Raw genomic sequence first — 26,833 nt, forward strand, 5'->3', positions numbered from 1 at the left:
TCGAAATAGACTGGAATACCGTTAGCCCAAACATTGGCGGAGAAAGGGGTAAATGCAAGATAATTGCGGTTTGGGATCATGGACGCAGTGTCAAATTTTAAACTTTTAAAGCAACCATCTTTAACGACGCTGCCTGATGAAACAGAAGTATTTTTGCGCAGTTTGTGATTATGTGAGAAAAGCAGATCTTAGCAAGGGTTATTGCAATCCTGGAAGAAGATTGGGGGTGACCACACATTTTTCAGGCACAATAGGCCATTTCCGAGTTGCTGTGAACCTCACTATGAAAGCGAGGCTAAGTGTAAAACTTTTCATAAAGGTTCTCGCATGCAACTTATTTTCATAACAAAAACTTTGCACTTACCTTCGCTTTCATAATGAGGTTCAAAGCAACTAAGAAATGGCCTATTAAGCAACAATAATTCTAAAAAGCTTTAAAATGCGAAACAATGTAAGTAATTTTCTCCAAATTGAAGCTTAATCATCTCTGAAATATGCGTGGTTACCCCTAATTTCATTTTCTGATTCCAATAACCCTTGGCAAGACCTCCTCCCCCCCCCCCCCCCTGTAGTTATAAACCGCGCAAAAGTGTCTTTGTTTTAGCAGGCACCGCCGTACGAAAACCAAGTTTCACTTAACAACAAAACCGCCTTAATACTCCTAAAAAATATTCTGCAGTGGCAGTTCACATGAGATACAACAATTCCAACAAAAAATAATGGTAAAAAAAGAAGTGTTTCGTACATTCCTTCCTAGGCGTATTTTTTTATTTTCCTTTTTTCCTATGTTACAAAAACAAGACGCATTGAATTTCAACACATGAATCCCGCACACATAGATATAGTTCTACTTAAAATTCGCTTGTGGTTGATTCAGAAAGGTTTTCTTGTGGAGCACAATTTCAAAACCTTTCGTCATAATTACAAGCACTTATAGGAATTAAGAATTTTAACGCCTCCACTTTGCACCCGGGAATTTCTATCAACACAAATCTTACTGCGAACACACCAAAGGAATTTCACCTTCCTCTGAGAAATGAACTGGTATGAATCACTTTCAGAGAGCTGACCATTGTTCCAACTGTTGTAAGCTCGTTTACAAAAGGTCTAAACATTTTTATAGCTGATTACAATCAGTCATTTTTCATTTATCAAAACATATTTAAACTACCTTGACCTACACCAGACGAAAAACCTTAAACGCAATGGTTGAGAGAAGGGAAAAAGGGAGTGCATGAAGGACCCGATAAGTGATATCAGTGGAACCACGTTAATACGACCACCCTCGGACCGTGAAAGTGTGGTCGTTATAATAGGGAGGTCGGATTAACGAGGTTGTAAAACTAGGGAAATGACTGGAATTTCAATTCGTTCGCTGCACAAAAATGTGGTCGTAATAAAGAGGTGGTCGTATTAACCTTTTAACCCCTAATATCAAAGAACAAATTCTCCCATCTTGTCTCCATACTTTTCTTATAAAAGTACCGGGGAGAAGTTATTAACGTATCAAGAAAATTCACTTTGATGAGATCATATCTTTAGCTCTCGTGACCTCGGAGTTTGAATGAGAATTGACATTACAAGGAGAAATTTGATGCTGATCACTGTTAGGGCTTAGAGAGTTAACGAGGTTCCACTGTACAGAATGAAAGATTAAGTTCGAGCTCCATTTTCGTACAACCGTATCAATATAGAGCCGAGAGAGAAACACGTTTGTAGCCAAAGAATGCAATTATACAAAGAAAGATGTCTAGAAGAAAACATGTTTCGGTTAAACATGTTTCGGCGCTAGTGTGAACCCAGTGTTTAAGCTCTTTCCCAGGTGCATTTGTTAGTGGAGGTTAATCTATCCTCAGCAGCCAGTCACAGTAGGGTCTTCCCCAGACCTCTTAGTGATATGCAGCTTTACAACCTCTTCTGCGCATGTCGGGTGAATGCCCACTGTAGAAGATAAACTTTTGTACGTCAGGCCACACCTTTAATGAATAAAAACAGATGCAACAAGGAGTAAATCTGGAGCTTTCACCGTTCAATACACAGATAACGCCAAATTTTGGTTAAAATTACAAATATTCCAGATGAACCCGAACGTTAGGGGTAGTGTACTACCCATGGCCCGAATGGAAAGGAATAATTTTGCAACTTAGAGAACTGTAAACTGATCATGTCTTGTGCTTTCTGCATTTTAAAGGAACCAGTACCACTGTTGACAGAGTAACGCGTATGATTGCAAGTGAGTGTATGTGCGTGTATACGCGTGTTTTGTTTCTATTTTATTACAATATGTATGTCAATTTTCTACTTAATGTATTAGCAATGTATTTAAAACAATGAAAAAATTCAATAAAATACAAAAAAAAAAAAAAAAAAGAGAGAGAGAAAATCACTTGATATCTCCTTCTGGGTGATCCCACAGTATTTTGTGCACGAGAAAAATTACTCAGTTTTAATTTCAAAACAATTTTAACCGCAAAACGTAGAAAATACTATGACCTTCAAGCCGAGTCAAGTCAAGTCAATTTTATTTAACTCACACGAATACGTAACTACAGAAATGTTTGAATAAGTTTTCAATTTAAATTACACACACCAGCGAAAGAAATATTATTAAAAATTGGATCATTATATAATGCAATTCCAGGGATTTGATTGGCTTGGCGGCCATGGTATATGAGCCATTATACCATGCCCGAGAAATGGCGACCATTTAATTGTCTTCTGAATGTTCTTGTAAAACCAAATCAGCAATATCTAGCAATATTTCTTGATTGTTTTTAATAAAGCAATTATTCCACTTACGCTAGTTGGATGTGAGATGATTAAAGCCAACTCGGCATTAAGTATTCATAGCAAAAAGCCAAAATAACTCACAATAAATTTATTGTTACTAGAGTTAGATAGTGAAAAGTGAAAAGTGTAAAAGGACAAAAGAAGAAAAATAGTTTAAATACAATGTTAATTGTGTGGAGTTTGGGACACCCAAATACTTAGTGAAACTAATCGAAGTAAATAAAGTACAGTTAAAGGAATACAGAGGTGAATAATAATTTAAACTAGCTTTCTCGCTGGTCAACAAACATTGATTAATAATGGTAATTGAACTGAGTGGAGTGCAATTTGGTCTGAAATCATACGCGTGATTTCAAAATCGAACGAGCGCGCAGCGCGAGTGTGATTTGAAATCACAAGTATGATTTCAGACCAAAATTGCACGACACAAAGTTCAATTACCACTTTATTACACTTATTTTGAAATCACAGAGTATCATTGTCAATATTAATTTTCTTTTTTTGTTACTTCGTTTCCATTTTGATGGGCTAAAGAAAGGATGCGATTTAGAGCAAAAAATGGTGCAATTTGGATATAAATCGCACTGTTGAGAGCCAATCAGATTGCAGGGATCACCAGTGATTTCAAAATGGGTGTAATAAAAATGTTAATTAATTACCTCATAGCCGCAGAAAAGCCCTGGATAACTTCACCAGCAGAAGGCCCAAGAAAATGCAACCCTAAAATTAACTGATCCCCCTCTCTTAAGCATACGACCTGTAACCAAAGGAGAAATAAGTTCAAATTCACCGACGTTAGTCTAGAACTTTAGGACGGTGCATCCCTTTGCTACTGCGCATACGTTCAGCGCATCTCGGTATAGTCCGAGAACCTACTGATTCAAAATTGTTTTAGTGTGATTTTTGACTATGTGGAAAACAGTAGATCTTAGCAAGGGCTATTGAAATGGAAAAATAAAATTGGGGGGAACCACGCATTTTGCAGCGATAATTACGCTTCAATTTGAAAAACAACAACAACAACAAACGCCATATATTGTTTTGCATTTTAAAGCTTTTTAGAGTTATTGTGGCTTAATTATCTCTGAAAAATTCCCCGCAACGCCCAATTTTCTTTTTTCATTTCAATAGCCCTTGCTAAGACCTGCTTTTCCCGCATAGTCATAAACTGCGCAAAGATGCCTCTGTATTAGTAGGCACCGTCCTTAATTAACAACCTTTGACGGAGCAGCTTACCTTCATGTAACACTGCTCGGAGTTTCTCGCAGGTACAGCAAACTCGAGTGGTTTGTAAAAGGCATGATAAACCTACAGAAGCAAACCATAGCAAACAGGCAATGAAGTTGAACTTGTGAGTCACTGAGTGGCATGTAAAAAACACATTTGTATATTAGAGAAGTTCTGTTGGGGATTTGGGGGGGATAACATTGATTAAAGTTCCATTACTTTCTACTTATAGTCGGTCGGTCGGTCGATCGGTCGGTCCGTCGGTCGGTCGGTCCATCCGTCTGTCCGTCCGTCCGTCCGTCCGTCCGTCAGTCAGTCAGTCAGTCAGTCAGTCAGTCAGTCAGTCATTCAATTTTAAATGTGCCTTGTAAACTTTCCTGATATATCGTAAAACTTGAAGTTTGCAAATTCACTCCTGACCGCTAAGGGCATTCGCATGCGAGGCAGCCGTACTTACGCTACGCAGTGAAACTTGCGGAATCCCAACAAAGGCACCAATCCTAATGAAACAAAGCCTGTAACCAGCTCTAGCAGGCGCAAGGAAACATGCAGGTAGAGCCGAGCCTAGATGAATGTAAAATGAGCTCCAAGCGTGGGAAATCATGCATACAACTGATCCCAAGCGCGGGAAATGTGTAACCGGTGCCAAGAGCGGGAATATGTGTAACCGGTGCCAAGAGCGGGAAAATGTGTAACCGGTTCCAAGCGCGGGAAAATGTGTAACCGGTGCCAAGCGCGGGAAAATTTGTCGCTAGCACCAAGCGCAGGAAAATGTGTAACCAGTTCCAAGCGCGGGAAAGTTGGTGGCTACAGAATGCTCTTACCTCAATGTTGTCTCCTCCGTAAGCTTCAATGGCTTTCTCTTCGGACAGTCCGACTGTGCCGAACTCTAAAGGTGTGAAGACTGTGGTGGCGACCTGCAGTGAAATGAAACAGATAGCACACAGCTTTTAAGAACGTCTAATTTCGTTGGACCTGTGTATAACAAAGCTCTATTGTTCCAGGGCCAGTGTCTACTGTTTCTGTCTGTTTGTTCATTAATTCGCCGTTGGTTTTCCAGTCAATCCTATGAACCGTTGTTTTAAGAGCTTTGTGGTGCCCCGGATGAAAGTGTAACTTTGAATTTGTGATGTTCTGCACGTAAACATACAAATCTTCAATAATGTCCGTTCCGAAGTTCAAATTCTCATTTAATCAGAAACTGGAGTCCATCACAACAAAGATCACATTAAAATTAGTCAGTTTACCAAGTTCAGAGACATTTGTATGGAATTTGGGCGACCTTTGACGCAATGAAACAAAACCAAACTTGGTAAAGTTACTAGTTTTTATGTGATCTTTCTAGCGATGGGGTTCGTTTGTTCATGACACAATTTGAACAATGTGCAAACCTGGGCTTCCAAGCCTGGGGAACTAATAGGACAGCAATCCTCATTTTAGCACTCAAAAATAGTTTCATTCCATAAATATAAAAATCTACCTTATCATAGTCCATAGTGATGTCAGATCCCCCAAACAGTCGATCAGCGAGAAGTTTTCCTGCCCTAATGGCCACTGGAGTCAGCTCTGGACGATCCTATTAGAGAAGAAAACATAAACGTTTGTGATAACAATTATTCGTGTTAGTTAAAAAAGGCATTTCACATGAAGTCCAGTTTCATCAATTACTGAAGGCACCCAAAACAGGAATGCATGACTATTAGATGACTATATTGAAGTCCTACATATACTCACCCTAATTGGTTAAATTGGTGGAAAATACACGAACAAGCTCTCCCTTCTCCTCTAACTGTTTAATCTAAGTTATATTTTTCTACCCTCAGAATAGTCCCTGTAAGCTAGTTTAGAAACTAAATGGAATAAATTCAGTTTTGAGTTCTAAAGTGAGGACCACGTTCTTTATAGTTCCGTGGGCTTGCTAGCCCTGTGAAAATTTCCTTCACAGCGCTTCCAAGCCTGGGGAACTAAAAGAATAGCAGTCCTCATTTTAGCAGTCAAAAATAGTTTCATTCCATTTCTATTGAATTACATGAGTGCTACGTGGCTCATACACTTTGTGGTATTAGAAATTAAATGTCCTCTTAAACCTAAGATTTGCTCCTTTCTCGAATACATCTCCAGGCAAATCCGCGGATACTATTATGTGAACATACCAATTTTTTTTTTTTTTGAGGAAGTTCTGCTGTTGTTTGATGAATAACGTAATTACAATTTACCTGAAGGACATCCCCAATGGCATAAATGTGAGAGGCTGTCGTTTGCTCGTTGTCCTTTCCCACAATTTTGTTGGTTTGTGGGTGAACTTCTACTCCGGCTTTTTCGAGATTCAATTGACTAGTTTCAGGATCCCTACCTAGGAAAGATAACAGCTCTTCGTCTCATTGACTTGCGTCTCAAGGCGCATGCGTTCTGCACAACTCGGGCTGGTACGAGACATTCGGATTTCTTTAGGACGGTCCCTTCTAAATCTAAACCAAATGCATGTTGCGCGGTTTATAACTATTCGGGAAAAGAAGATCTTAGCAAGGGTTGTTGGAATCCAAAAACAAAATTGGGGGTAACCACACTAACATTTTTAGATAATGAAGCTTATATTACTATATATTTCACAAATTTTTGCAATAATGTTTGCTTCAATATCTCTGAAAAATGCGTAGTTACCCCCAATTTTCTTTCTGGATTCTAAGAGGCCTTGATAAGATCTGCTATTCCCGTATAACTGGACAACGAGTGGAACATGCAAAGGTTCCTGAAGGAAAACATTGCTCAGTAGCTTTCCCTGCAAAGGTCACACTTTAAGATTTCACCAGTAGGTCATTTTAAGGTTTTTTCATTTTAACGGTAAAGGTCGAATTACGTTTGCTTCAATATCGCTGAAAAATGCGTGGTTACCTCCCAGCTTCTTTTTGGATTCCAATAGGCCTTGGCAAGATCTGCTTTTCCCGCATAGTCATAAAATGCACAAAAAATACCTTGGTGTAAGGAGTGGAGCACAAAAAAATAGTTCCTCTTAGTGGCTTTTACTACAAAGGTCACACTTTAGGATTTCAGCCAGAAGGTCACGAGTTAGAACGATATTGTAAAGCATAATAAACAGCACTCTAGGAAAGCACTGCCCAATAGTTGTCACTCAAGTGGTTACACTTTAGAATCTCATCCAAATAATCAAAAGTAAGAAGGAACATTTAAAAGGAGGATTTGGAAGCGTAGGAACCATATTGTACAGTGTATAAACAGCATCACAGGGAAGCACTGCTCAGTAGCTAGCTTTCATTTGAATGGTCACACTTTTGGATTTCATATATTGACTCAAAAGTTAGAGCCAACCTGTAGAGCATAATAAACAGTACCACAGGAAAGTGCTGCTCAGTAGCTTTCATTTGAATGGTCACACTTTAGGATTTGATATATTGACTCAAATGTGATCTTTCTGGCGATGGAGTTCATTTCTTCATTTCTTCAAATCAGAACAGGCAATTACGAGAGGTTTAAAGGAAGTTCCCTCCCATTGCTTGCCCAAAACACTTACCAATTGCAAACAAAACAGTTTCAAATGTTTCTCGATGTGATTCGCCAGTAACAGTTTCTTTCCATGTGACATGAAGAAGTCCATTGTCCTCTTTGTCTATTCTAACTGGAACACACTGCCTGAGGAATCTAGTTCCATGGTTCTCCATGTAATCTGTCACCAATTGTGACATTTGCTGGTTACGCAAAAAAAAAAGGTTAAACTTCTACTACTTAAGGAACTGCATAGTAAATAGGCAGGAGGGCATGTACGTAGGTAGGGTAGGTAGGTAAGTACGCTGGTAGGTAGGTAGGTGGGCAGGCAGGCAGGTAGGTAAGTAGGTAGGTAGGTAGGTAGGTAGGTAGGTAGGTAGGTAGGCAGGTAAGGTAGATAGGCAGGCAGGTAGGTAGGTAGGTTGGAAGGTGGCTAGGCACGTAGGTACATGTAGATAGGCAGGCAGGTAGATAGTAGGTAGGCAGGCAGGTAGGTAGGGTAAGTACGTAGGTAGGTAGACAGGTAAGGTAGATAGGCAGGCAGGCAGGCAGGTAGGTAGGTAGGTAGGTAGGTAGGTAGGTAGGTAAGGTAGGTAGGGCATGTAGGTAGGTTGGTAGGTAGGCAGGTAGGTAGGTAGGGTAAGTACGTAGGTAGGTAAACAGGTAAGGTAGATAGGCAGGTAGGTAGGTAGGTAGGTAGGTAGGTAGGTAGGTAAGTGAGCAAGTAAGTCAATAACATTACCTTGGAAGTGGAATCGTTAACTCAACATAATCAGAAAAGAAAGAGGTTGCCAACCCCCACAACGGAGTGAAGGGCATTCATCAAAAACACAAGAAGCACTAAGGGGCCTACGAACCTACGAATATCTAACATACTCAATAATTTCATTGCACTCCCAAAGGACGTCAGACGCATGTCTGTTTCAAACAGGCTTCTCTACAATTACTTTAAATAAGTTATTGCTCAATCAAGAGATGCCTTACCTGGTCAAAGCCTCTGAGTGGAATCGATCTCATCATTAATGACGTATCAAATCCCAGCCCTGTCAGGAAACCAGCGCACTCTAGAGCAACATCTTACATAACACAGTGTTAAGGGAAAAACTGTCGCTTACACGTGCCTTTACAATTGGTTAACCCACGAATGCATCCAAAAAAATAGCATTAAGATATAGCATTAAAAAAATAGCGAACTATCGGAAGGATACACAGTTTAATTTATAAAGTCGATACTGAAAATCTCATTTAGTTTAGTTTCAAGAAAAAAATAGTTTAGTTTTACAATGAGTTTAGTATAATTTATAATTTACTTATTAAAGTGGTTGATTTTGTAAATGTTATGTATTTACGTTTGTATATGTTATTTATTTATGTAATTTATCGCTGACTGCTGTCCCCCTTTTCTAGGCCTGCCTCGACTAGCACCTGCTATTTGCGGGCGGAAATGTTTTGCCTTGTAAATAACTGTTGCTAGAAATGTTTTGCGATGTAATATCGAATAATTAAATTCATAGTATGTTGATTAATAGTATGTTATGCATCCAACTTAAACTGTAAGTGGGTATGAAACATGGCAATCCACCTTGCACGAAAACCCTAAAAACGCTCATAAAAGTTCTAGTAACTTCAAGCCTAGCAAACACAATGTTGTTAGTAGAGGGACGAATTCAGTCATCTGCTTATCCAACAACAAATAGACGCGCCAGCGATGTCTTTTAAATTTCCTCCGTCAAACGTTTTTCGAAAGGCTCCCTTTACGCTGTACACGGTGATACGACAGGGCTTCATTTTAAAATGACTCCACTCTGGACAGCGTTTACGACGCATATCAGCATTTTCGATCGTTTTACAAACGTTATTTCACAAATATGGTCCCTGTAGGGAGATAGCTGTTTACGAACCATAGCATTTTCTCAACACAAAGATTCATCAAACATCTCTACGCAAACACTAGAACTCATCAATTGAGTGTATCTGTTGTGGTTCAATTTAAACCTTGGTTCAGTTTCTATTTTCCTTCGTTTTGTACTCAATATCATACATTGCCATATACATTATACTCAATATCATACACTGCCATATACAAAAACAAATGAAAATAAAAATTGAACCATGGATAACATTGAACCACAACATATCCGTTTAGCTAAGTCGTTATTTATTTCTTAAACAGGAAGTTCCGGTATAAAAGGGGCCTGGCCTGGTCAGGCCATTCTCACCTTCAGCTGTCAATCAACCATCAGAGCATAAAAAACTGACAAACAACATGTGTCTTTTTCTTCGGCTTTTACCAATAAAATTGGCGTAGTTTTCCGAATAACCCTTGTTAAACATATCAGAACTTGATATCTTTTATTGCTTTAGTGATATTATAATATTTTGAAGCATATTTTTCAGAGGACTTTTAAGTCAACACCTTGCCACGACTGAACGGCGCCTTAATTTGCATCTCACGCCCACAAAGGTGTGAAATGAAGGAGGGGCTTGCCCTTTTATAGCGGAAATTCTTGTTTAAGTGCCACAAATGTAGACATAGATTTACAAGGATACAAGAGGCACCAATAACTAATCTGGAAAAGAGAATAAAATGCAGTGAATTCTAGTGCTAATGTAACCTTACATACATGTACATAAAGTGGAATACTGATTTTTCGAACCTCCTAGGGAACTAAGTTTGGTTCGAAAAATCGGGAGTTCTAAAAACTGGGGCTAAAAAACAAAAAATGCAAGGGAAACAACTTTTGGTTCAGTCGAAGTTTCGGGAGTTTCGACAAAAAATCGAAGGGTTTAAATAATCTAGATTCCACTGAAAGTGTTCTGGTTACAAAATATTCCGATTTAACCAGTGAAACACCAGAGGCTCATTTTAGAATCCTCTTGCTTACTGCAAAGACAGCAATCATGAAAGTGAGGTTGTAAAATCATACGGAACAAAGCCATCGAAATTTAAGCAGATCATTGTTTTTCAAGTTGTATTGAAGTTGTTTTTTGTTTGTTTGTTTTTTTAAAGGAAAAATCCCCATTTGGGTTCGTTTCCCAGTAGTTTTGGCCGCTTCAATAATAGTCCAAAGCTTCTAGCGTATCTTTTTGCGCTTACGACTTTAGGCCATAAGCTCGGAACCATGTAATTAAGATAATGGCCCGTTTCTCGAAAGTCTCGGTAACTTACCAGGCACGATAAGTATATTTTTAAATGTTTTTTCACCAATTACAAAGTGATTACAGACATTGTACTTGGTCAATGTTTTCATAGAACTATACGATTTTAAAATTTAGTATTCAAAGCTAACAAAAATTGGCTTCTGTTAAGGAACATTTATCACCAAAGACACTTATCGGGCCCGGTAATTTATCGGATCTTTTGAAAAACGGGCCCTTAATGTCCTACGCAGCCGTTATTAGGGTCAAGGGAGTTAGTTTCTAAAGAAACTATAGTGCTGCGTCGGTGGGGAGTAGAAACGAATGTTTGGTTTATCAACAGAGTTGATAACTAAAGGTAAATTGGCCACCGGAAAGAGATTCGAGTGTTGACTTTTCCAGCGTTAGCCTTTCGTCAGTGCCTCATCTCGTGTAAGCATGCGCAGTTTATGACTGTATGGGAAAAGCAAGTCTTAGCATCCAAAACGATAATTGGGGGTAACCACGCATTCGTCAGAGATACTTAACCAGCAATAATTGTAAAAAAAAACACTCAATAAACAATGCGTGGATTTTTCCCCAAATTGAAGCTTGATCATAAAAGAAGTATATGTGCTGCCCCCAATTTTCTTTTTGGATTCCAATAGCCCTTGTTGAGATCTTCTTTTTCCATGTAGTCATAAACCACGCAAAAAATACCTCTGAAACGGTAGGCACCTTCTTTAAGAAATCAGAGCTTCTCAGACGATCCCAAGATTCACAGAACGTATGCGAAGTAGGAAAGGAAGTACTGTCCTTATTTAAAGTACTCACGTTTTCCCCGGAGACTTATTCAAGGAGAAAATATCATCACTGCTGATGCCATACTCTACAGCACCTGGTACCTTGAACCAGAAAGAAAGGTGAAACGAAAAATAAATCATTGGAATACACGACAACTGGCGATACCAAATACTCGATACCGTGGACTCTGGGGTTTCCTTGAAGAATATTGATACTTGCGAGTAATATCGGATGTTTCGGTCCTTTTCGATACTCCTCACGTGACCACTCAGTTGAATACTTTTTTGAGGGTAGCTGATAAAATCACAGAAAAGTCTTGGATGATGACGTCACAATATCGGTATCGATTATCGATATCGAAAAAGTGCCAAATATCGTACTCATATCGGATTGATTTGAAAAACATAGAATCGACCAACCCACACTTGCAATCCTTAGAGCGGTTTTCAATTGAGTGTCTGACCAATCACAACAGATGCAAACAGCGTAATGAACTAATCAGAATTCGAAGTAAATGTATGTAACCGGCGCCAAGCGCGGGAAAACGCGTGCGACCAAGTCACGGTTGGTTTTGGTTTGGTTTCTCATTGGTTGAGAAAGTGGCGTGAGTTTTGCTAACCAATCATTGAGCACAGAACTGAAAACAAATTCAAAGCAATTTCGTAACTACTTTAGACACTCAAATGAAACCTACTCTCGTACAATGTATATGACATGTGTCTGTGGCCCTAAACCAGATGAAAAACACATACCCCGAAGTCACTAAAATTTTAAGCGAATTTAGTGCATCATTTTAACATTCAAGAGTTCACTACATGTAAAAATAGCTAACTAAAGTTGTAAGTTGTCACTAATTGTAGACGTCTGAAGGCACATCACCAAATGGGAACATTCCAATATTATAGGAGGCTTAACAGTTAGATATTTGGTTAAAGCATGGCTTAGAGCGGTTTTCAATTGATTGTCGAAAGTAACTGCGTTTTTGCTTTGGTTTTGCATTACTACGCTCTGTGATTGGTTGATAAAACTCGCGCCACTTTCTCAAGCAATGGGATGTAAAACCAAAACCAACCGTGCCTCGCTCGCACGCGCTTTCCCGCGCTTGGCGCCGGTTACACGTATTTGCTTTGAATTCTGATTGGTTCATTGCACTGTTTGCACCTGTTGTGATTGGCCAGCGTTATAACTTTGGTTTTGGTTTTACGACACTCGATTGAAAAGCGCTCTAAGGCGTTGAACTTGTGATTGTTGTGTCCCAAATCCGTAATTACTAGTCAATAAAAGAGCTGATGTCAGTAACTTTGAACACGGCAAATTCTGCCTTTTTGTCTTCATGTGCTAAATGTTTCACGAACTAACCTCTTTGGGAAATCGAGGTCTTCCTCCGACAGCTATCACAAAATTATTTGCTCTTAAAGTTTTCTGGAAGTCAAAATGGTAAAAACGTAAATAAAATATCCATTATATAGCACAAACTGCACCTAAACAAATGCCCATTATAACTAACATCACTGAGAAGATAAATCAGATGTTAGCATGTACAAGTACATTACGAAAAGATGCATGTGTGCAGCAAAGAACATTCTACCCGTAATCTTACTCAAATCGACGATTCTACTTGAACAGGCCTCTACTCGTTTTGGGAAGTCATATACAGTGGAACACGGTCTTACGACCGCCTTGTTACGACCACCTCGTTACTACAACCACTTTTTTGTGCCCCGAACGAATTGAAAGTGCAGTCATTTCCTTAAGTTAATAGTTTTACAACCTCGTTAATACGACTACCTTCGCGGCCCGAAGGTAGTCGTATTAACGGGGTTCAACTGTACCTATATTTATTTATTGATGTACATGTTGTTCCTTATATTCCTAATACAGCGTTTGATTGACCCTATTCCGGAATAGGGATACGTGCAATGATTACTAGAAATCCCTCATAAGAGGTTTTAAATGGCTCTTTAGTTAATAAATAAATAAAATAATGGGAACTTCAGTGGAATCCACGGGGTGGCTCTGGAAATGTTAGTTTTTGTGGAGGGAAGAACTCAAGCCACATATGACACCGAGTCCGGGAACCGAATCTGGGCCACATTAGCTCACATTCGTGGGAGGCGAGTGCTCTCACCGCTGCGCCATCCCTGCTCCCTAACAGGCGCGTAGCTAAGTTTTCGATGGGGGTGTTCGTTGTAGGGGGGGGGGGGGGGTCCGAGGGCATGTTCCACCGGAAATTTTTGAAAATCTAGGTTCCCAGAAACCTCATTTCCTGCATTTTGAGACCCATTTTAGGCAAATCACAACTTTGTTTTACAGCAGCTTTTTAAGCTATATACATCATTTCGACGGCATAATTGTTTCAACTTAAACAAGAAAGTTCAATGTACATTCCGCGCCCTGTCAAGTTCTGATAGCTGTTCGATCTGCTGATAGTCATATATTAAGTTGGTAAACTGCATCATTCTCGGGTGCAGGCCTTCGAACAAATTGACTATCTCGTCAAGATTGAAAGGCATATCATATTTGATATGCATTAGAGCCAGGGCGGACAGCCTACTCTCTCCCAGCATGGCACACCTCATGTAGTTATTCAAACTCCTCATTGCGCTTATGGAACGTTTACATTCACAAGTGGTGACTGGAAGGGTGGCAGCAATTTTCAGGAGCATGTACAGGTTGGGGAAGTCGTCGGGATCAAAACCGTGATAAGACCTATTGTACGTGGTTTCAAAGTTAAAGCAGGCGGATGATTCAAAAACTGAAATGATGCCTTTCAATTTTGTTTCACTGACAACGGACATCAATTCAACGGTGTGACTAAGCCACGAGGTTAAGGAAAGACACGATCATGTAAACAAGACGAAAGTCGACCAGGTTATTTAGTGAATATTGAAAATAAACAAAATTATGTATCGTTGACTTACCGCTTTTGTGGTGGGAATTCTGAGACGAACTTGTACGTAATTGCGCGTGAAACTCAACAAGGCTTGAACTATTAAGTTTGAAGTGAATCTCCTTTCAGAACAATGCCGCATTCAGAGAACAAAACGTATCGCAAAGCATGCTTTTCTATGGCTTTTTCGAGCAGATGCGGTTTTACCGCAAAAAAGAAACGTCATTAAAATTTTGAATCTGCAAGGGTTCTTGACAATTTTTATTTTTACTGAGGATAAGATATAAGGCCTAAAGAACGGGTTTATATCTCTATTTTCTTTGGTTGATGTATTTCGACCACAGGAACTTTATTTAAAAGTTTTTCTTCCGTCATTAGTGATCTTCAAAGGGGGTTCGTTCGAAGCCTTCGAACCCCCCCCCCCCCCCCTCCTTCGCGCCTGCCTAATTATCGTCTATCAGCGAAAGGGTGCAGATACGTCTTCCCAAATTTACACGAAAAGAGAAATCTAATGTTCAGCTATTAAAACGCAACCTAAGTATGCGAAGAAGTACTGCGGGAGACGAGGCAGACAGTTTAACATCATACCTTCAATGAAGCCGAGTTAACTAACTACTATTTTGTTTTTTGATAGTGTCTTAAAGTCACTTAACTGAAAACACATGTGCAAGGTAACTCTACACATTAGCAGGTGTGCAGTTTGTTTCTCTAATAAAGCTCTTCCATTCTAATGGAACGACTTAAGAAAAAATTCAACATTTCCCATGTCCTTTTTGTCATAATTTGGACAGCTGCTCTCGGAACTCCACTAAGAGAAGGCATTTCCACACAAACCTCAACTGTATGCACACATGTATGTGATAGTTTTGTGGTAATTATAATAATTGATAATCCTCCGCGTATGACAAAGTGCATGCTCAGGGTGGCCTCCATAACGACCACATAGTTGAACAACACTCATTCTCACCCAAGGCTGCGCGTCTTTTCCAAAGTGGCAAAGACTTGACTATTTACCTCAGTTCCATTCTTCAGTACGGCCTTGACTGTGTGAGGGTCCAAAAATGAGCCTCTTGCATTAAGATATTCAACCTTTCTAAAAAAGAACAAAAGCACAACAAAAATTAATAATTAATAACAAAATTAATACACACAAAGCTGAGTTTAATTTATGATGGGAAAAACTCTTTACCACTAAAATGATCTGGAATTTACAAACATTGAGAAGTGAACAAACAAGAAATAATTCAACTGTTTAATGATGATGAATCCAGGATAATTATGAAACCATTGTCCATGCTGCAACCACGAGGCTGTGTCATGATCAAAGCCAAAGATGGCAATGAATACAAAGTTAGATGTGGTTTCTGGTCAACTGCTTAAAACTAAAATTAATAATTTGCTAGTCGTTTAAACAGGAAATTACACTAAAATATGGCAAGCCCCTCCTTTCTCCCACACCTTTGTGAGCATGAAATGCAAAATTTAGATGCTGTTCAGTCGTGGCACATTATTGACTTGAGTGTGCTCTGACGATGCTCTGATGATGATGAATCCAGGATATGAAATTATTGTCAATGCGAATGTGGGAAAGGGCAAGAACTGTCAACTCTACCACAATGAGGATGTGACAAGATCAAAGCCAAAGGTAGCAATGAATACAAAGTTAGAGTGGTTTCTGGTTTACTGCTTAAAATGAAAATTTTAATTTGCTAGTTGTTTAAACAAGAAGTTCCACTATAAAAGGGTAAGCCCCTTCTTTCTCCCACACTTCTGTGGGTGTAAAATGAAAAATTTAGATGCAGTTCAGTCTTGGCACATTGTTGACTTGAGTTTCCTCTGAAAAAAATGTGCTGCAAACTTCATATTATCATCACCGACAGCAATATAAGATATTGGTTTCTAAGCAAATTTTATCAATAAGGGACCTAAAAAAAGACAAATGTTGTTTGTCAACTGAAGGCAAGAATGGCCAGGCCAGGCCCCTTTTATATCAGAGTTTCCTATTTAAGTCCCCTCATAAAATATTATAAAGGAGAACTAATTCAATACCAATGGAAAACATCTGCAAGTGCACTGAACTGATCTCAAAATTCTCTCCTCGCTCTGCTGTGCATTACTGTACCTCATGTTAGTGTACCAACTATATTGTACCATACCATACCATACCATACCATACCACACACTTACATCACCATACAACACAGCACAGTACTAGTCTTTTTAAAGTATTTTAGGATACCATGCCCCACTGTACTGCAGCATACTGTACATCTGATCAGTTTCCGTTATATCATGGTCTGCCTTGTCAATTCCAAAGGAGTTGAGCTCACGACAACTACAGTGTATGAGTCTACCTGCAACTTAGTGGTAAGTCAGAACACCTGGTCGGAATGTGGGAGGTCAAAGGTTCAACCCCTGCTGGACACTCTGTCGAGTTCCCATGCTGACAATTAAGGACGGTGCCTAATTGTTACTGCGCATTGGGATATACTCGGGTTTCCTATGGGTGGTGCCTACTATTACAGGGATATTTTGCGCGGTTTAAAACTATACAGAGAAAGCAGAACTTAGCAAATGCTTTTGGTATCTCAAAAGAAAATTGGGGGTAACCATGCATTTTTCAGAGATAATTAAGCTTCAATTTAGGAAAAAACCCCATACATGCTTTATATTTTGGCGTTTTTTAGAGATATTACTGCTTAATTATCTCTGAAAAATGCATGGTTACCCCCAATTTTCTTTTTAGATTCCAATAGGCCTTGCTAAGATCTGCTTTTCCCACATAGTCATAAACCGCACAAAAATATTTTGGTATTACACTGTAGTAGGCACCGTCCTTAAGTGATGAAGTCTACAAGTGAATACCAGTATTCATACAAAAATGTTTCTTACTTGTCATGTAACTGGACTCGGTGGCCCCAGTTGAGAGACTTGACATGGTTCTGGACGGCTGTTACAAGGGCCTCCCTAAAATGTAAAAGATTTCAACCTTTTAATATTCTTCTTGTACAGAAATAAGATGATTATTTTTAAATCAAGAATGCTGAACTGATTGTTCAGTTGATACATGCTAAATGGGCTGAAAGATTAAAGTATTCCCACACTAAACAATTTATAGAATGTTTTTTTTAATGGTAAATTGAAAGAATTGGCCCTCAGAGTAATTTCACATACATGCAGCCATACTTGTACATGTTTGTCAGCAACAACCAGTAATTTACTGTTAGTAACATAATGTGGAAAAAAAAATTCAGGCAGAAAAGAAAATGTTTAAATAAATTAACTAAATGCCATCCAACTTTTGAAAGGTTAAGTTTTAATTTTTCTTCTGAAGTTTTTCAGTAAACTTCTAGTCATATGATTAAAAAAAAAAGAGAAGAAGAAGAAGAAAAAAAGAATTTAATGAATGCAGACCAGACAGTTCTTGTGGTTGTCACTAGAATATGATAATAAGAACTGGGACCGTTTGTGAAATTGCTTCAAGGGCTGATTCTTTCATTATTTTCACCATGGAAAGCTCCATCTATCCCTTTCAGGAAATGACTTCCCTTTATTTCTTGCATTACTAGATAGTGTAAATTATAATTTACTTAGAACTGTACAAACACAACTCATACCAGGAAATAGTTGTGTTTTCAGGCACATTCCATCCAAAATGTCTTGCATCCTTCAAAACAAGAAACGCAGTATGTCAAGAGCTTAAAGACGGTGAACTTAATGTGAAGATCCCACCAGTGAAATAACCACCGTAGATGTACAAAAAGTTTATCAATTGAAAAGGCATTAAATTAATGAAAAAATTGATCTAGCACAGTGTTCTTATTTGGAAAGTACACATCAGATTCTAGTCACTACTGTACTGACAGTTCATTTGATTTTGGAGAGATTAGTTAAAAACTCACATGTAAACTGTAACTTATAATAAGGACGGTGCCTTCTTTTGTAACTGTGCATACATTCTGTGCATCTCAAGAGCCTTGGGTTTCCTACAGGTGGTGCCTACTGATATACTGATATTTTTGTGTGGTTTAAAACTGTCCTGGGAATGCAGAGTTTACAGTGTGTAGCAAGTGCTCTTGGTATCCATAAGTTAAAGAAAATTGGGGGTAACCATGCATTTTTCCAAGATAATAAAGCTTCAGTTTGGAAAAATCGCCATACATTGCTTTGTATTTTTACCGCTTTTTATCTTCTTTCTGGATTCCAGTAGTCCATACTAAGATCTCCTTTTTCCCACATAGTCATAAACTGTGCAAAAATATTTCAGTCTGTATTAGGAGCTGAGGCACCGTCCTTAACATAAATAAATCATCATCATCATCATCATCATCATCATCATCATCAGCCAACTGCACTGCAGTCAGTCACGAGCTTAATCTCCACGCCTTCCAGTCTATGTACCATGCTTTGAATCTCCTCTGGCATTGGTGGGTATGCCTGGCTGATTACGCTGGCAATGTACTGATGAAACATCAGCTTTGGGCGGCTGGGTGTACGTTTGCCATGTCTGGGGTGTTTTTCCTTTTCCTTTTCCTTTCCATAAATAAATACGGCCTATTTATTCAATACCAGGCATTCCAAGAGGGCAAAAAGAGGCCCAAAAACCTCACTGTGGGGTCTTCAAACAGTCTTTGGTACAAAACATAATCATTGCCTGAGTTTCTTCAGGTTATTAACCTGTGAGCTTTTTGGTAATAGTATCAATGCAGCTGTGGGCCCTTTAAACCCTAAGAGTGCCAATTGGCACATAATGCCATTGATAACTCTTTCAATATTTGACAGATTTCTATGAATTTTTGACACAAAGATGGCCTTGTGAAGACTACTCCCATATGTGATATGGTTGACCACCCCCATAACTTGTCAACTTTTTTTCGCTAGAAGTTGTGGGTCTTAAAGCATCTCTCACATTAATGAACATGTTGAGAACTGCAAAATAAGCTATAGTTTAGGGATATAGCTAATATGCACAAGGATTGGGACATTTTTGAAATTTTAAATTTTTTTTCGCTTTTAAAAGGCCATTTACATGTATCTCAAAGCCATAACTTTTCTTACTCATTTAATTAATATATTATTGTAATTATAAAATGGTTTATCATACATGGGCATTGAGTTTGTAGTCCTAGATCTTGAGAAAATGTTGTTTTGCCTTCGGAGTTAAAGGGTTAATAATTATTTCCAACACTTATCAGCATTGAGACACACGTACCATCCCCGTGGTATGGCCAATACTGTACGCATGCGCACAACCATATCACCTGGGCAGTGGCAGCCATGGACAGCTGTTTCGCCCTTGTTGGGGCTTATCAGCATGGCATAGTTGTCGGGTCAAGAAGTGTGAGTAAACCCGCGCATCGAGACCCTTTACTGCCGAGGCGAGTGCACAGCACTCCTTTAAGCGCCAGCTCCACCGTAGGCAAGTGGTAGCTGTTGGTTGGGAACCGCAAGTGCTATGCCATGCTGATGAGCCCCAACAAGGGCGAAACAGCTGTCCATGGCTGCCACTGCCCGGGTGATATGGTTGTGCGCATACGTACGGTATTGGCCATACCACGGGGATGGTACGTGTGTCTCAGTGCTGATAAGTGTTGGTAATAATTATTTGTCTACCTTAAATGATTCTCCAAGCAATGCAGCCTGATGCATCAGTTTCTTTGGTATGCAACCAACATTAACACAGGTTCCACCAAGTCCCCAAATAGTTCCTATTTAAAGAGAGAAGATAAAATTGTAAAGAATGACACAAGAATTGTCCACAGTTACAATCTTAGGGCAGACATTGCTTGCAAAAAAGGTTCTTTCAATTGTTGGTGACCTTCTGTAGAACATGACGACGATGTGGCAAGATTTTGTAACCTTTAAATTTTAGTGACTGAACATTTCTAGTTTCAGTATAAATTTATGACAAATTGTATTTTAGAGCGGTTTCCATTTATTGAGTGTCCTTAAACAAACCCACTTACAACACTGACATGAAAACAACACAATGAACCAATCAGAATTTGAATCAAATACATGTAACTGGTGCCACGGATGGGAAAACGTGTGCGGCGAAAACGTAGTTGGTTTTGGTTGGATTCCCCTTGGTTGAGAAAGTGGCCCATGTTTTGTTAACCAATCACAGAGCATAGTAATGTAAAACCAAAGTAAACATGGACTAACTTTCGATAATCAATTGAAAACCGCTCTACAGGTGTATAATATAGTAATTTATCCCTGGTTTCTTTATGTAGTATTGTTATTGTATTTTAACTCTGTAATTGAGCTATGTACATCAGCTGCAAATAAGTTTAATTTAAACGGTCTTTGAACATTATTAGGGTTTTGCTAAAAGGCGACCGGCGGCCCAGCAGCACACGGCCCACGGCCACTGCATGCAGGCCACCTCAAAGCTCATGGCCCACTTTCTAGTCTGTGCGAAAGTCTGCAGAGCCAAGCAGTCTGAGCAAGAATTTTCATTATAAAATACTGAAATTCAGAGACTTGGATAAAATTTGCTATGAAGTTTCATTTCCAAAACAAAAACATTCAAACATTTCACAAGAGCTTCTTCAGATAATTTACCAGGTGGACAAAACTGTCTAATTGACAGCAAACTGGGATCTTTGTCTCACCTTGTGTTGATGGGGAGACATAGTCCAACACTGCAACTTTTTTACCATACTGAGCAGCTGTTAAGACATAATAAGCCAGTTTAGTACTCACACTGGTCAGCTTAAACAGGAAGTTCCGGTATAAAAGGAGCCTGGCCTGGCCATTCTCACCTTCAGTTAATAATCAACCATCAGAGTGCAACAACTGACAAATAACATGTGTCTTTTTCTGTGGCCCTAATACTGGTAAAATTGGCTTACTTTCAGAACAAACCCTGTTATAAAAATTAGACCTTGATATCTTATGTTCCTGTGAAGGTATTATGAAATTTTGAGGCATATTTTTTCAGAGGACACTAGAGACAACAACTTGCCACCACTAAACAGGAGGGGCTTGCCCTTTTATAGTGGAACGTCTTGCTTAACCTTGTTAACTCTACTCAGGCTCAATAATTCTTGGAGATATCTGTAGTGTCCACATGATTACTGTTATTGTTTGTCTGCAGATTATATTTTGCAAGTACTATCAATGCCATTCTCACATACATTGTAAACTCATAGTAAAATGGCGATGGCTATCTCGTTTTCTTCCCAAAGTGACACCTCCTCATTTGTGTGTTTTCTTATCTATAATGGAAAAACTTGTTGTCATAGTCGTACTTGTTGGTTAAAAATTTGCCCCAATCCAAACTTTTTTTCTGGTAGAGAGGATAAAATTTTGACCCATCACAGCAAAGTATATAAGTATGATAAGGCCACTAATGGTTTAAAATGTAAGTACTGAGGTCAATGCATGGTGTTGTGGAGACATGTGATGCACAGTGTATTGGTCAGCACACAAGACCTTGATAAACCAACATCAAAACAGTAAAGTGTTGAGTTAACAAAATCTGAAAACATTTTTTTTAACCCTTCAAGCACTAACATGTAATATGAACCCCTGAGGTCATGAGAATTAAGGAAATAATCACCTATAGTGAATTTTCTGGATATTTTTATAAATAACTTCCCCACAGTACTTTTATAAGAAGAATTTAAGTAAAGGACAACTTAGGATAAGTTTGATCTTTGATACATGAATAAGGGGTTAGGGGGTTAATATTTTATTGTAATGTATACACTGTAGCTCTAAAAATACACAAGAGTAGAACGTACATGTACATTGTCAGCTAGCTTTAAGAAGTGAATGGCTTTAAGAGAACAGCTATTTAACAAATCGACGGCAATTTTCTATGGTCTATACTCTTATAGACCTTAAAATGACGTCAAAAAATGTTCAAAACTCAAGTGGAACCACGAGCCGCAGGCGAGTGGTTTCACTGCCAAGTTTTGGACATTTTATGGCATCATTTTATGGTCTATAAGAGTATAGACCATAGAAAACTGCCGTCGGTAAATGTTTTTTACAATTACATGGAAAAAGTACGAGTGGAATTGACTATTTTTTTTGTTGAGAAAGTGCCCGCGTTACATCTGACGTCATTTTTATTGTCTGTACTCTTATAGACAACAGCTACGAGCCAATCAGCGCGCGGGAATTTGGACAGTTATTGTAAAATCAATGATAGCAGTGCGAGGTATGTAAAATTAATTCAGTTTGCATTAATCTACATGATGACATCCAATCTCACCCCACAGAAGAATAAACTGCCATGAGACTATGTGATAATTATGCCAGTATATAAAAACATTACCATTACCATTACTACAATAAATTATACTGCATGATTATTAACTAATCATTTGAAATTTCTTTCTCACCTTCCTTAGAACAGGCTAGTCCCCCAGACCCCCCTCCAATAACAATAAGATCATAGTCTTGTGAATCTGAAAAAAGATAGACTCATTTCAGTGATACATGTACTGTACATGCAAAATTATAATTCAATACATTGCAACACTGTATATTCGTTGTCCATAGACAACAGATATCCTGCAATATGTGTAACGTGTTGGGAAGAAAAATGGCCAAATATAGATCATCTTCAACTTTTCTGCAATACAAGTGTGCTTTGCTACCAATTTGTTGATTGTAATACAACAGTAATATTATCCTACTCAATTTTGCAGAATATCCTGTGATTTTAGCTGACTTGGATGTAGATGATATTCTGTGCAATTTCATCAGTGCCGTGATGATCAAAAATTATGCATAAAACTATGCATAATCTGTCATATGTTGTTTCAATTGTGAAGGGATAGGGGGTGGGGGCTAAATGAGAGGGAGACTTAGGAAATTTCTTGCTTCCCAAAAGGGGGAATTTTTGCCCGCTCATATGAGCCCACCTCCCTCTCTCCCTACCTTAATAGAGGATTTACAGTATTGAAAAACAGCATCTTAGCATTTTTAAAATCTTTTAAAATTTTTAGTGTACAGTAACAATTCAGAGTACTTACGTAAGCTCTTACCTGTCGAGCTACTCAATGCACGAGCGGTATCTGTAACAGGCTTGCATGACTTCAGATGGCCTCTGATGTGCTTAAGGCGCACAGAATGCCTTAGAAAACTCATGAACGTTAAAAGAACTGCGTAGATTCTGCAAATATACTTGATGAAGACATACAGGTACAAATATTATGCTACTGAAATTCTCAGTTCACTGCTTCGATTCTTTTTGGACAGCAACAAGATCGCGGGCTCAATGAAAGCTCGGCTACTAAGCTCTTTTCGCGCGCTCCAGTCTGCCTCGTTCTTCTTGCGTCCTTTTTCTTTTCTTTTCTTTTTTTTTCTTTTTCTTTTTTTTTTTTTTTAACGTTTATTTTTATTTGGTCGTGGAGGGGGGCGGAAGAGGGGAATCAAACTAGCCACACAATGGTTTCTTCCCAAATCATTTTAATCCACGAAACCGTAGTTCTTAGGAAAACTGGTAAATTTGATAAAAGAGAGGATCAAGGGCTGAAACGTCAAGCCGCTGTTTGTTCTAAAATGCATAAACTTGTGTTTCTCGTACTCACTTCTCTCTTTTTCGTGTTTGCTCGATAGCTGTCGCCGACTGGGTGGAGATAAGCTTAAACCGAAAAAGCTTCATTGTTTTTCAACAAAGAGAAAATCAGTCAGGCTGGCGTTTGCCGTTTGCCGTAAATGCGATGCTAAATCTCTCTATTAATTCAAAGAAGACCATCGCGGCTGAGAACCAAATTGCTTAGCTGAGAACTGAGAGAGCTTGAAAAAATTTGCACGACTTTGATACGACTTTGATAACAGGCGTCGAGCCCATGACCTCTTCCGATGCCGGTGCAGCGCTCTATATCGAATGTTTAATATCGGCCCACCATCGCTCATTGCCTGATGAAGACGAGCAGTACTGAGCAGTCAAAATGAGACGGGCCAAGTAAATACATCGTAAGAAAAACAATGAGGAACTTTATTATTAGAGAATCATCAGTTTTAATGAGTACTTTTTCTTCTTTTCTTTCAGGATCTTGTTTTTAATTGTATTTCGTAACGTAAAAGCCGTTCTGTAGCCTATGTTAAATATCCACTGTTGTACTGATGATAATGATGATAGAGGAATGCACGTATCTTGCTCAAATCTCGATGCTTTAAGTTACAGATGTGTAATGTTATGTGCCTTCGTTATGAATGGAATAAATATTTCAGTGAACAAGGAATGTATCATTCAGCGGGTTTAATTGCAAACTATGTAAAATAATTAATATATAAATTGCGCTTGATGTTTTGGGCGTTTTTCTGCGTCGTACCCAGGCGACATAGTCCAAGCGGACGGACCTGACAGTAGGGCGTTATCCACCGTACGGAAAAAAGACAACAACTGGTACAGTTACCCATAAATATTAGTGTACGAAAACCCTCATAAAAACGCACAGAAAATTTCTTAACACTGCAGACCCACTATACAAAATCTTCACGTTGAAACTTTTAGCTGAAACTTGTGTGCAACGCACCCTGTGCAACGGCGTTGCGAAACAAGTTTCAGCAGGCGTTGCACTGTGTAACATGGTCGGTTTCGTGAAACTTTTTCGAACTTCCATTGCGAGACAAGTTTCACGAAAAGTAGAACGGCTTTCTACTTCTGCAACGACTCGCAACGGTCGCAGTGGTGAAAAAACAAGAGTTTCACCGTGTAACACCACTTCGTGAAACTGGTCTCATTCGCCGTTGCACACAAGTTTCAGCTAAAAGTTTTACAGTCACCATCTTTTTTCTTTACGGTTGAAAAATCTCGCGTAGAAAAAAAACAAAACAAAAACAAAAACAAAAAAACAGAACCTCCTGCCAACGGGTACCAGTCAGGGATTTCCCTCACGCACTGCGACCGGCAATGTAGACTAAAATTTCAGTTACGCCTTAAACTTCCAGTTGAAGATCGGAGTTCATGGAACTGCTTGCAACACTGAGATGCAGAACCGATGTAGTCTAACATCCTCGTTTTCCGTTCACACAATTGCTCGCTGCGTTGTATGGGAAGTTTATTCCTTTCATGAAGAAATCCGTGAGACTTCTAGTACAATCGCAGCAAGCGTTAAAAGGAGATACGATGACGTAGAGTATCGCGGCTATGAACCCCACTGGAAGAGCGATGAGGAGCAGAATTATCAGCCAGATAATACTCCATAGGAGACTACACAGTGCGTCCATGACCTTTGCCATTCTGTCCTCTCTTGGGTTGGATTGAAAACGATTGCTGTCAAGATAACCGTGAATATGAGCAATGAACACAAGAATAACAATTTGGGAGGCCCCAACAGTGTGGTTGTTTGGTTCGTCACGCAACGCTTAATGATTATGCTGCTTCTCGTTACTATAAACGTTGCGTGACGATACTGAAAACTAATACAGTCGAACCTCCCGTAAGCGACCACCCAAAAAGCCAAGATTTAGTGATCGCTTACGGGAGGTGGTCGAATACGAGAGTTGAACCAGAGGGTCCGAGAACAGCTGATATCTCCTTATTGGAAGATAATTTATCGCATACATTTTCCTGCGAGCAGTGCTAGGTTGTCACTAAAGGTTCCTTGTAAACTCTGAGAAGCATAGTACATACAGGGAACATGGAGATTAGACCATTTGTCAAGTTGTCGCTTTCAAGAGGTCAAAAACAATGAAAAATTATAATGCCGTTATCTCAAAAAGTGGTCGCGGTCGCTTATGAGAGGTGATCGTTTACGAGAGGTTCCAGTTATAGGACTTTGACTGAGAAAAAATTGGTGTTTTGGAAAGGTGGTCGCTTATGGGAGCTGGTCGCTTACGAGAAGTAGTCGCACATGGAGGTTCGACTGTAGCTGCATAAGAGACTGGGGGAGGGGGGAGAAGGGAGCAAAGCGGCCGGAAGAGGAAAGATAAGGAGAGAGACAGAGAGGGGACTTGTAATTCAACATGCCGCTAAGCATGTCATCAATCTCGTAACCGAACTCCACTGTTATTAATATCTGAAACTAGCAAATATACGTTATATATTTTAAATCTATCCGATGAAACTGATACACAAGACGACTTACTCCAATGCTATTAATCAACAAATTTTAGGAGTACAACGCTGAAAAACAACTTCTCTTCCTTTGGAGAAATCTGGAACTCCAAGATGGTGGCCGAAATAATGATGGGATCGCCGTACCGTAAAAGAAGGCGACTGGTATATTTACCCCTAATTCTTAGCGAACGAAATCTCCTAAACGCACAGAAAAGTTATAAAAAAATTTCAAGCCTAACATACACAATGCTGTCAGTAAAGGTACGAATTTCACAAAAAATGTCTTTCTATTTTCCAATTGCTTTGTTAGGTTCGCAAGGTATTGTGGCCATATTTAAAACGTATGGTGGCCATGGTTGGCCATAACATATGACTTCATCGTCCCAATTCTTCGGTTATTAGACGAGCAGTCCACCAGGGTGGCCCGAGGTCGATTCTCGGACTTGGCGTCATATGTGGGTTGAGCTTGTTATAAT

At 39.1% G+C, this 26,833-nt stretch overlaps 1 pseudogene across 1 annotated transcript; it reads right to left on the reverse strand.

Moving 5' to 3' along the window:
- Positions 1-1,397: 1,397 nt before the first annotated feature.
- On the reverse strand, positions 1,398-23,542 carry LOC146454390 (thioredoxin reductase 2, mitochondrial-like; annotated as a pseudogene). The gene is made up of 18 exons (XR_014859265.1): positions 23,335-23,542; positions 22,687-22,752; positions 20,947-21,003; positions 19,943-20,037; positions 17,947-17,996; positions 17,222-17,296; positions 15,344-15,422; positions 12,799-12,861; positions 11,470-11,540; positions 10,069-10,088; positions 8,503-8,594; positions 7,547-7,721; positions 6,234-6,370; positions 5,498-5,593; positions 4,842-4,934; positions 4,027-4,098; positions 3,450-3,547; positions 1,398-1,976 (listed from the first exon to the last, which is right to left on the reverse strand). The product of XR_014859265.1 is annotated as a thioredoxin reductase 2, mitochondrial-like (transcript).
- Between the last annotated feature and the right edge of the window lie 3,291 nt (positions 23,543-26,833).

Source organism: Pavona decussata, unplaced genomic scaffold (genome assembly GCF_977016875.1).
Source record: "Pavona decussata unplaced genomic scaffold, jaPavDecu1.1 SCAFFOLD_302, whole genome shotgun sequence".
Taxonomy (NCBI): Eukaryota; Metazoa; Cnidaria; class Anthozoa; order Scleractinia; family Agariciidae; genus Pavona; species Pavona decussata.